Below are 12,325 nucleotides of genomic sequence, written 5' to 3'. Positions count from 1 at the left end.
TATGAGTACATTAACATCACGATTTCGAAAAATATGTTTTCGACATTTTAAAAATTGGAGGCTCGTGCATTAGTACATCTAATTTAATGTTTAAAATATTCACTAAAAATTAATTTTAAGAAATTTAAAAAAAATTTAATTAAAAAAAAAAATCGAAAATTTTCCGATCAAGTGAGATGTAACAAGATATTTTAATGAATTTATTGTTTAACAGATTACTTTTCAGCATTAAAAATCTTCTTTTTTTAATTTTGGGACTCCCATAATCAAGGGCAAATGTTCAGGTAAAATAAATTTTAAGGAAATAATTCCGAAGTGGTGATAATAGATTTAAAAACATAACTTTTTAAAATCGATCAAAAAATACAAACATACAGCCATAACTCTAAATAAACAAAACTGTAAAGTTTACAAAACTAATGTGAAGAATACAGAACAATTAGTTTAACTACACATGCATCAAAAATCTTAACTAGAATTCTATACAGAAGAATTGAGAAGAGAGTGAACGAAGTGTTAGGAGAAGACCAATTTGGTTTCAGGAAAAGTATAGAGACAAGGGAAGCAATTTTAGGCCTCAGATTAATAGTAGAAGGAAGATTAACTAACATGTACAGGAACCAAACAGCAACAGTAACAATTGAAGAACATAAGAAAGAAGCCGTAATAAGAAAGGGAGTCCGACAAGGATGTTCCCTATCTCCGTTACTTTTTAATCTTTACATGGAACGAGCGGTTAATGATGTTAAAGAACAATTTAGATTCGAAGTAACAGTACAAGGTGAAAAGATAAAGATGCGACGATTTGCTGATGATATAGTAATTCTAGCCGAGAGTAAAAAGGATTTAGAAGAAACAATGAACGGCATAGATGAAGTCCTACGCGAGAACTATCGCGTGAATATAAACAAGAACAAAAGAAAAGTAATGAAATGTAGTAGAAATAACAAAGATGGACCGCTGAATGTGAAAATAGGAGGAGAAAAGATTATGGAGGTAGAAGAATTTTGTTATTTGGGAAGTAGAATTACTAAAGATGGACGAAGCAGGAGCGATATAAAATGCCGAATAGCACAAGCGAAACGAGCCTTCAGTAAGAAATATAATTTGTTTGCATCAAAAATTAATTTAAATGTCAGGAAAAGATTTTTGAAAGTGTATGTTTGGAGTGTCGCTTTATATGGAAGTGAAACTTGGACGATCGGAGTATCTGAGAAGAAAAGATTAGAAGCTTTTGAAATGCGGTGCTATAGGAGAATGTTAAAAATCAGATGGGTGGATAAAGTGACAAATGAAGAGGTATTGCGGCAAATAGATGAAGAAAGAAGCATTTGGAAAAATATAGTTAAAAGAAGAGACAGACTTATAGGCCACATACTAAGGCATCCTGGAATAGTCGCTTTAATATTGGAAGGACAGGTAGAAGGAAAAATTGTGTAGGCAGGCCACGTTTGGAATATGTAAAACAAATTGTTAGGGATGTAGGATGTAGAGGGTATACTGAAATGAAACGTCTAGCACTAGATAGGGAATCTTGGAGAACCAATCATTTGATTGGTTTGATGCAAACCAGCAAAAAAAAAAAAAACAAAACTGTAGGTTTTTAGGAAGGAATATTTTTAATTTAAAAAAATATGTTTTTTGTTATCACAGGCCATCGGTGTAGAAGAAACAAAACGTTTTACGTCGGTTGAAAGTCTATCGATGTAGAAAATACAGATGCAAAGAACTTCCTTAACTCCTTTTCTGAAGCAAGATGTTACTAAATACATATATACATATATAAATAAATTAATTTTATTGGATAGGGATGAATATAAAATAAATATTTTTGGTAATTTGTGATCTTGTTAAAAAAAATTTCACCTTTTGTTAAAGCGCCCCGGTAAAGATTTGAGTACTAAAATACCCCCACCCCTTTTTCCAATTTTTGTAAATATTTAATAAATTCTTTCCCGGCAAAGGTAGAATCTCTCTACCAACTTTGAAGAAAATCGGTCGACGGGATCCAGAGCTACAAAATAAACTCTGGATCCCGTCGACCGATTTTCTGATAAAATAAAATAAAAAATTAACTCTGGATCACACATACGTCCGTCTGACAAATATACATTTTTTGGATTTGAGTCCATCGGAATAAACATTTATTTTTCAGATTATTTACGGTTTATTTAATTATTGTTTTTGTTAAAATCATTGGTTTGTGTGGAACTACGTTTCGCACGAGATTTGAAGGTGACAACGTATTGCAAAGACCGACAATGTAAATCGACCCCAAAGAGCTTTGATTGTAATGTCGCAAAAAAAAAACTTGTTATCCTTATGAAGTAAACACATTTTTTTAAAGAAACTGGCGTTGGGCTAGATTAAAACACCAATTAATTAAATTCATCCATGATTTGGATGTTTTAAAAAATTACTTGTTTAAACAAACAAATTGAATCGAAGTGATTGTTTAATTAGCTAATGAAACACGTTAATATTCCATTTAATAATAATAATTAATATTAATAATTTTTGCAAGTTTAAATCGAATGATTTGTTCAAAAATAATTATGAACAATTTCTTATAGAAATTAACTTTAATCAAATCAATGTCGATAAATTGTCAATTTAAAACGATGAAATTGAAATCATAAATCAAATTCATGAAATTGCTGTTTTTGAAAAGCCCGCCAAAACCTGCTTGACATGATAGTATATTCCATTGCACGACGGTTCGGCTCGGCTCAGGCGGAGCGGGACAATTTTTCGTGCGTGCTGCCGGCGTTCATCGATTTATAAGACGTTGTCACGTCAAAAAATATTTTTCAAATTTCTCCTTAAAGTTGAACTTAAAGAAGGACCATTTTTTAAGGATTTTTTACCGATATATTTACTTTCTTCTTACAGCTATAGCAGTGTATATCGGTATATCTAAGAAAGTAGAAATCATAATTTTATTTTTGTTTCATGGAAGTTGTAGTATGTCCTGAGATAGGCTACGCAGTCGTAAAATGATTTTTTGTATTGTGTGATGTATATTCTAAATATTTCTGTCCAATTTTTTCCCCAGATCTGGTAGGTTAAAGCCCTGTAGAAATACAGGCCACTCACAACTGCCGAAAAAACAAACCGACGGTTTCATTTTCGTTTTATTCCCATCCATATAAAAGCAATTATTTAATTAATTTGATATAGTTAATCAAATTAATTAATTAATTCAGTATTATCAGTATTTATCAGCGTCTAATATGCTAATCGATTTGAATTCTACTGCGATAAAAATTGTTATTTTTTTATGGATATGGTAAACCAATACCAAATGTGTAAATTCAATTTTTTTTAATTTATTATTTTTTTGTTACTGGTAATTAAAACATTAAAGGATGAAAATAACAAAACACTGAAAGAACTTTTGTTATAATAAAACGGATGTATGAATAAATTGGATATATTTCTCATATTCTACTTTATCAGCTGGAACTATTAATTTTTTTTTTCTTTTAGTGTAATATTATACTCACGTTTTCTTTTTTTTCTTTTATTAAGTCCTTGAAGTTTTTCAATATATATTTAATAAAATCTGTGTGATTAATATTCTATTTATTGCTGCTACAAACTGAAGAAGGTAGGTGATTCTTATTTATTTTCTTAGTTATTTATTTTGTTATATCTTTCATATTTTTATTTCTTTTTAACTTATTTCATTGTAAAATTAAAAATATTGCTTTATGAAATTAAGAGATTTAAGAATGAAAAGATGAAGTTTTTATTTCATTTTAAGAAACCGTTTTATTTTTAAAATGATTTTTAGTAATATTGTTAATAATAATTTTAATTTTACCCTTAATAAAATGTATTAATTGGACATTTTTAAAAATTTGTAAACCTCTTTTTTACTAATTTTTTTCACTCTTAATAAAAAATAACATGAAAGTTAAACGAAGTTTATTATCGGATCTCTTTGATTTACTGTTTTAATTTTTTTTTAAGGTAACTAAAGTTCAATTTTTGTAAAAAAAGTGATCATAAAAATATTTTTTTTTAAAAGTTATAAAATTTTCGGTTTACAAATTTGCTTTAATTATCATATTTATTAATTTATCTATTTTCCAAGATTTGTGAAACGGATAAAAATAAAAATCAAAGGAAGTTTTTTTTTATCGTTCCTTTTAATTCGTTTTTATGGTTTAACTTACGCAATTTTTCAACAAAAAATAACTGTGAATTCTTATCGTAAAAGTTTTCTTTTTTACTGCCTGACATCATAGAATAATATAAGAACAGATTCTTTTCCATTCATAATCTTTGAAACATAAAAAAACAGGCTGTTCTAAAAATAAGAGAAAAAAAAACGTAATCTAGGCTACTGATTTAAGTTTTATAGTTGCACACGGCACCGACTATTTTTCCAATTTTTACCGTAGCAAAGATTAAGAAAATTATTCACAACTTGGAAATCGTGGCTGATAGTGAATTAGACCGTTAAAGATTTCATTCTCGCATTCTTTCAATATATGAATCCAGTTTGTTTGTTTTTGTTTGCTGTTTTTTTTATGTTAAGCACATCATTAGCAAGATGAATTATTTAGAGATTTTTCTCTGAAAGTAATGTTGTTCTCTTTTAATTCAATGCCGCTGGTGGATAGAGTAAAGGCGTGATGACTTTTAGGATTGAATATCACGTAAATTTCGATTGGCTTTATATAGTGTGCTACAGTACATTCGGATTAATTCATTAGGCAAGGAAACGTCACTGCTCATCTTCCTTTGTCCGGTATATTGGATGCTGGTTATTCCTTACAATGGATATACTGTTTTCGAGATTAACTAGTGTTTAATTTCGATCATCTACAACTGTTTGTCGTGATACCTAAACGAAATTACAAGGAAAGATATTTCTATGCGTAATACAATTTTTCTTACAATCTTAGGTAATCGACGATTATTGTAAAAGTTAATAATTTATGATTTTGGTACGTATGAAGTTATGAAAGTTTGTAATTTTGTCTACTGGTGATGGATTTTGTGCGATATGTTAGTATGCATTACGTTCAAAGAGTTTCGAAATTTTTATGAACTTTCTCAGTAACGTTTCTTGCGGTAAGAGGAATAACTTATGTGTAACGTTTTCATAAAATTTTCCGTTTTAAAATTGCTGCTGTTAATTTTCTTGGAAGGGTATCGAGAGGGGCGATGAAGTCATTCCTCACCCAAGCTACCGTCAGGTATCTCTCTCCACTCATTAACGCGACCTACTACTGGCCTCAACCGTCATTTTTAACCTGTCTAAACGGTTACGCTTAAATTACTTCAGTATTTCACATTTTATTCCACCATTAACCGTAACCTTTGTTTTTAAGATAAATTCATCTTATTACCAATCAGCATTGTGGTTTTCAGACTATAGTATTTGGTATTTAGTTTTCAGCAATTATAGTATTATTGACATTATAAATACTTAAGCTTTCGTTAGTTTTCGATGAATTTATTTTTCATACTCTTCTGACATCTATGTACCACCTCCTTGACAGATGTCAATCGATACAGTAAAAATATTTTTGGCCCGCTAGCTGAAACTTTCACGGCCAATAAAAATCGATATTTCTAATTTTATTTTAATATTATTTTGTTTTGAAGAGTTCAAATCTTTAAATTCAGTAAAAATAAGCGAGGTCTACCGATCACAGAATTGTTAGTTATTTTGCATGATTTTTTGAATATCTGTAGCAGACAAAGACTTCTACGACTGGATATAGATGAAAATTATTATAATCATTTTTTGGGGGAAATACAACACGTTTAATATAATACTACTGGTAACATTGTACAGACAATGGTTTACGAGGAAATTGCAAATAAACTTCAAAAAATAATGAAAGCGATTTAAGAAATGCATTAAAAATAAAAAAAAAAAAACTCTTGTACAGTTCTGCGCGAGAAGATAGACTTTCTTTCGTTAATTTAATTTAGTTTCAATATTTTGATATGTTTTTAGTTTAATTTGTCAACAATATATACCGTAGCTAAAGAAAGGCCAACGTTCCAACTTGCAGCAACGTGTCGAACTACGCTTCTAACTTGCCCCGCTCAGATTTTTTCAACCTTAAATTGAGCGTAACTCAAAAACGACTCGATCAATCTCCATAGAAGTTTCACATGCACAACTTCAGATACACTACTACAGCATATTTAACTTTCAATGAAATAGATTTGGTAGGTTTGGAAATTTTCGAGCCACAAAATTTTTTACATAGGCCTATCCGATTTTAAATGAACGGTATTTTCGTACTCTTCATAGCTTAAAACGCAGAACAAGGTCATTTTCATCTTCCCACTATCACCGTACTTTTCTTCGACAAGTCGGTAAAAATGTTATTTTTCAATTTAATTAAAATTTTTTACTTTTTGAAGACGGCGCCAAGTTAACAGTACAAACAACTTACTAAAGTTTAATTCGTTTGACGCCAACATCAAAATGTAAACATTTAAAGAAGAACTGAAAAAAATTTTTTGTATGTTTTTTAGGGCGGATTTTTTTTCCGTATTTTAAACGGTTTATTTGACTTTTTATTTCTTATTTAAGTGTGCTTAAAAATATTTTCCCGCGCCTGCATTAAAAAAGAGAGTGAGAAAACTGTTGATAAAAATAAGAGAAAGAATTCACAGAAACAATGTAAAAAGACTTATAAATCTCTTGAAGTGAAAGGATAAATTTTATGATGTTAAACTAATTTTTTCATTTTATTTTTTGAATGAAAATTATTTAAAATAAAGTAATATCGGTTTGTTATCATCGGCCTACGATAAAATCGAATACAACCTACGATGACGGAAAAAACGACAATTTTTTTGAATCGTTTATATCTTTTCGTTTGAAAACGTTTCAATTAAAATTATTGGGAAATACTTATGCCTGTAATAGACATTAGTCATTTACACTGGAAAATGGAAAAAAAATTGAAATCGGTTCAGTTCTTTAATAGAATAATAAAAGTCTAAAAATACTGAAAGAAACTTTAAAAATACCTAAAGAATAAATCTTGGAAGTTTCGAAATTTACGAGTTGAACTGAGAACCTCTTCATTTAAAGTTAGTTAAAAACTGATTATTATTGTTATTTATTTTTTTAAAATGAAGATTTTTTTATAATGACTCCATCGTTTGATATAAACTTTTTACCAACCCATTTTTAAAAAGAAAAGATTTAACCCTTCTACCTTAAAGTACAACCGTGATAAAAAGGGAATATTTTTCCGTTTTTAAAGACATGTAAAAGTTATATTTCAGGAAGCAGGAGCCTTATAAATTTAGCTCTTTTATAATTTTATTCTACATGAGATGAATGTGTTAATTTTTTTTTTATCAGCCATAAAAGAAATAATTAATATCTGAAATTAGCCGGACAAATTTGTATACCATTTCGTTGAATTCCTCCTCGAAGACTGACAATTAGGTTTTTAACTAAATCAGTAAATTTTATAAGTTATTATTTAAATAAAAATATCATTGTTTAGGCTTAGCCGAATGAGAAAAACAGGTCTCTCTCTGGTTATTATGCTATCTTAACCGGGTAGGTATTCGTTTTTTATTAGGAAATAACATTGGAATTTGAAATAAATTTTAATGTACTTTTTTTAGGTAGCCCCTTTAATTTCTCAAGAAATTTAGTAGCCAAAGAGATTAATTTATTAAGGAGATTTCAGGTGTTCTTGAAAATATTTTCTACCCGTTCATTTATAATGCTTTAAATAATATTAATATTAATTTACAAATTTAGATAAATTCTAATTGTCGGTCCACGAAGAGGCATTCAAACTAATCGTATACAAATATGGCCGGCTAATGTCAGATAATAATTTATTCTTTTACGGCTGTCAATTAAGAAGACCGATATAAAAAAAACTTAACGGATTCATCTCGACAGCGTAAAATAAAAGAGTAAAATTTATAAGGTTCCTGCCTTCTGAAATATGACTTTTACGTATTGTCTTTAGAAAAGAATAAATGTTCGTTCTTTAGCAAGACTGTACTTTTAAGATAAAAGGGTAAGCATATATATTGAAGGGTTAATAAAATTAGTCAGGTAATTTTGTATTTAACCGATTGTTTGAAACTAAAAAAATCGCCCTATTGAAATTACATTTATTTAATTTAAATATGTTGAAGCCGCAAGTCATAAGTATCGGCCAGATTTTAGTTTTATTAATTTATTAGGGTTTAGAAAAAGAAAAAGTGTTGAAATTATTAGTAATAAAATGAACTTAAATTATCAATTCTTTAATTTCTTTAATTCTTAAATTTTTTACGTCAAATATATCTACACGAGAAAAAATTAAAATAATTCGTAAAATCAATTATAAAGCTCTTCGTTTAGTCGGCTTACATGTAAAATGTTCATCGTGAAGGTCACCAGGTCGTATAACAACCAACGGGACGACGGACTAATGGATGGACGAGCGTCTAACATGGGGGTTGGCCCTCACGGAGTCGCTGTGCTTACTTGTTAAACCTGGCACTCGATTCTCGTCGCTCGAACGACACGCACACACTCTTCTTATTCAGTCGATCTCGTTTGTGTTTCGATCTCTCTTTCTTCTGCTATCGTTATCTGTCCCTCTCTTTCTCGATCGCAACGCTATCTACGATTATCTTAAATTATTGTTTATCAGTGGATTCTGCTTTTCAAATTTTACAGTAAGTAAAGAGATGAAATAAATTAAATTTATTGATTTTATCGAGTAATTTTTTAAATTATATAAATATCTTTTTGTAATGGTGATTTTGTAAAAATTAATGGTTTATTCTTGTGTTTTTTTAAAAATTAATGTTGTTTTTTAAATTACGTAAATCGCAGGGATGTAGTACCAAAATCAAATAATATTAATTCAAAGAAAAATAAATAGACTATAAATGAATCCAAGTTAATTAAATTTATAACATTATACAAGTAAAAAAAAAAAAAAACAACAGTTTATCAAATAAATCTAGTTGAAGTTTTAGTCGAATAAAGTTTTAATTGAAGATAATGCTAGTTGAATTTTCCATTAAAATATTTATATTTATTTTTAATAACTATTGAAAATATTTTAATTTAAAAAAAAAGTTATCCGTTAAAAAAAGCTCTGGAAAAATCATTTGTATATTAAAAGTTTTTTATATGAACCGGTGTTTATTAGAGAACAGCATTTTTAACAATAAGCATATTATTTACGAAATAACATTTATGTTTCTTTTTTAAAGTAATAAACCTACATATGTATATAATAAACCTAAAAATGTATATATATATATAATATAAAATATATATATATATAATATAAAATATAATATATATATATATAATATAAAAAAATGTATTTGTTGTACATGAGAAAAAAATGTTGCAATAGAAATTAAGAAATATTTAAATTTAATATTTTTTTAAACCACACTGCACAATTTGCTTGATGTATTCACTTTAGAACAATTACAGATTAATTATCTTAATCGGGTTACAGTGGATTAAAACCAAACAACTATAATTTAATTAAAATTTTATTCACTATAAAAAAAAAAAGTTAATTTTATGCAATAAAAAAGTAATAATATTAATAAATAAACATCTAAACAGAGAATTATAAATTACCAGGATGTTATTTTAAAATTAACTAATTATTAAATAAATAAATAAATAAATTCATCGGTTATGTAAGAGAATCATTTTTTATTTATAAATAAACAGTTAATCATAATTTTATTATTTTCTGATTAATTAAGATTTAAAATTTATCTTCGATTACAAAATAGGCCTACTTTTTAACTTATTCTCATGGCGCGGAAGGTATTCACAAATATTACAAAAATATTTAAAAAAATGTTATTATTTTCAAATGAAATAATTTTATTATAAAAAAAATATTTTACGATTAAGTTTTTGCGTTTTGAACTTTATGATTTTCTTTGTATTGATCAGAAAGGATTATTATCCTCCGTTCTCTATTGCTAAGCGGTAGCGTATCGATCTTTCATCCAGAGGTTCCGGATTCGAATCCCGGTCAGGAATGGCATTTTCATAGCTACAAAATTCATCTATTATAAAGTGATTGTAATCGGGCATAACTTTTTTATCGCTTTAAAATAAATAGATTAGCTATCTATTGAGCATGACAGCTACTATAAATAGTTTTAATGAATATTTATTACGGTTACCTATCATTTATACATATTTTAGCGTAAATGTTTTAACTTTAAACGTATTAAAAATATTTATTTTTCCTTTAGTAAAATAGCTTCTCTGTTTAGACTATTCTCTGTTTAAAATAAATCGTCATTAGTTATACCTGAATATATTATCCGTTAAGTATAAAACCCAGAACTACGTGTAATTTTACTTATCGCATAAATTTTAATTTACGTTAAAATTTTGTCGTTAAATTTATTTACGAAGTAATTTATTGTATTTTTCTTTTCTTTTTTTTTGTTGATTTATTATTAAAAATAAATTAGTTATTATAGTTTATTAATCCTTCTTTTTTTGTTTTTGTTGAAATATAATATCAGAGTATAATTTGGAACTATAAAATTCGATTCTTGAGCTATCGGTTTTGAAATAGCTCATTTTGTTTTTATGTTATTTCTTCAGGATGAATTCATAATACCAACACGGCTGTGTTCACTATGTAAAAAAAAAAAAAAATAAAAAATGAAATGTGTATTTAATAAATGGATTAATGAAAATAACTTAAAAATTTATTTTTATTTTTTTAAATTAGTCTTAATATATATATATATATATATATATATATATATATACTAGACATTTTTTTGCATCTGTGCACGAGAGCCTTTCCTACTGCGCATGGCATGAATATAAATAAATTTGAATTAGGGGGAAATATTTTGAGCGCTTGCGTGATTTAAAGCGCATGTGTTGTTGAGGTTCCTCCCCCATCTATTTGTATAATGTTTAATTAATATATTATTATAAAGAGATTTTAGGTCATATAAAAAAATGCATATCTTTATGTATGAAAAACACAGCAAACTTGTTTTTAGTACTGGGTTATTATAATGCAGAAATATTTTAATAAAATATATATATTTTTTTAAATGTTGACGACAAACTTCAGCGTAACGTTCTACTTACTGTTCGAAAAGAATAATATTACAAACCGTTTGTTTAATATTTCATAAATAAATAAAAAAAATGTGTAATTACATAGCATTTTATTTATACAAAGTAGATTTTTATTAAATATAATGGAAAAAAAAACAGCATTTAATAATTTATCATATCGCTACAGAAATGGCCTTGAAGGACATTTTCATTGGTAAAGTTCGGTGTACCATGTGTTATTTACGTTCGATGAATTATACGCCGATAAAAACTTTCAGCGTCACATAATTTTAACAAATTTGTTTGTTGCATATCATCACTTTATTGCGGTTTTAAATTTATAATTTCTTTTTGTTAGGTATAATTAATTATTAAATCTGCGGTTTTTGTCTCCACAAATGTTAACAGAAAATTTTAACTAATAGCGATAAATATTTTTTATAACTGATAACTTACACAACGATTTGTAAAAAAATGATTTAATATTTTACTGAAAGTTTCTTTTATAATAACTTATTTCATTTAAAATTAATTATTATTTTAGAAACTTAAAAAATAAAACTATTTTTAAAAATTATTCAAAGGTGATTTGTTTTCGTGAGATTACTTACGGGCATCGACTGCTATGATCATTTATCTCTAATGTAAATTGGGTAGTGACACAGAAATCAGCGGAGCAGTGGCTCCGCCGATCAAAAATTATAAATTATTTTAAATTAAAGGAAATTTATTTATCCGAATAATAAATATAAGATAATAATAAATTAAATCCTGTATAGCAGTGTAATAAACAAAACATAATGTTCTTCGATCGGTATACGTCTGCGCATTGATTTTTTAAGATACCTTATTGATTTCATTTTCTTATTCCTGTATTTAAAAAGGACCATAAAATAAAATAAATTTTGTATTTGATTGTGAAGAAAAAAAGTCAATGTATGCTGCACAAGAAATGGTCAGAACACAAATATAATATTTTCAAAACTTATCTCCTCCTGGTTTCAATTTCTGTTTTACAAATATTAATGAAAATTAGTATAAAAAAAGTATATACAAAGCAGTTTTAATTTTATAAATTTGAAAATATTTAATTTTACGTTAATATTATTAGTGTTCCTTAAAAATTATTATATACGGTATTTATCCACGTCTCTATTTTATTTAAAATTAACTTCACGTTGATAAAAATAAGTATATATGTTTTGGATACTAGAAAATAGTTTAGGATTAGCTCGGATAATCGTT

At 27.2% G+C, this 12,325-nt stretch overlaps 1 protein-coding gene across 2 annotated transcripts in view; it reads left to right on the top strand.

Moving 5' to 3' along the window:
- Nucleotides 1-12,325, top strand: part of LOC142324720 (glucose dehydrogenase [FAD, quinone]-like) — a 182,379-nt gene that overhangs the window by 84,258 nt on the left and 85,796 nt on the right. Inside the window, exon 1 of one of the 2 annotated variants that reach the window (XM_075365637.1) lies at nucleotides 8,516-8,679. The exons of the other annotated variant lie outside the window; for it this stretch is intronic. The gene's annotated coding sequence lies outside the window, so the exon portion shown is untranslated. Of the gene's footprint in view, nucleotides 1-8,515; nucleotides 8,680-12,325 lie in introns of those variants that run through there. 2 annotated transcript variants of the gene reach the window in all.

Source organism: Lycorma delicatula, chromosome 5 (genome assembly GCF_047948215.1).
Source record: "Lycorma delicatula isolate Av1 chromosome 5, ASM4794821v1, whole genome shotgun sequence".
Lineage (NCBI taxonomy): Eukaryota > Metazoa > Arthropoda > Insecta > Hemiptera > Fulgoridae > Lycorma > Lycorma delicatula.
The sequence above is the reverse complement of the archived record's forward strand: the minus strand, read 5'-3'. Positions and strand labels throughout refer to the sequence as shown.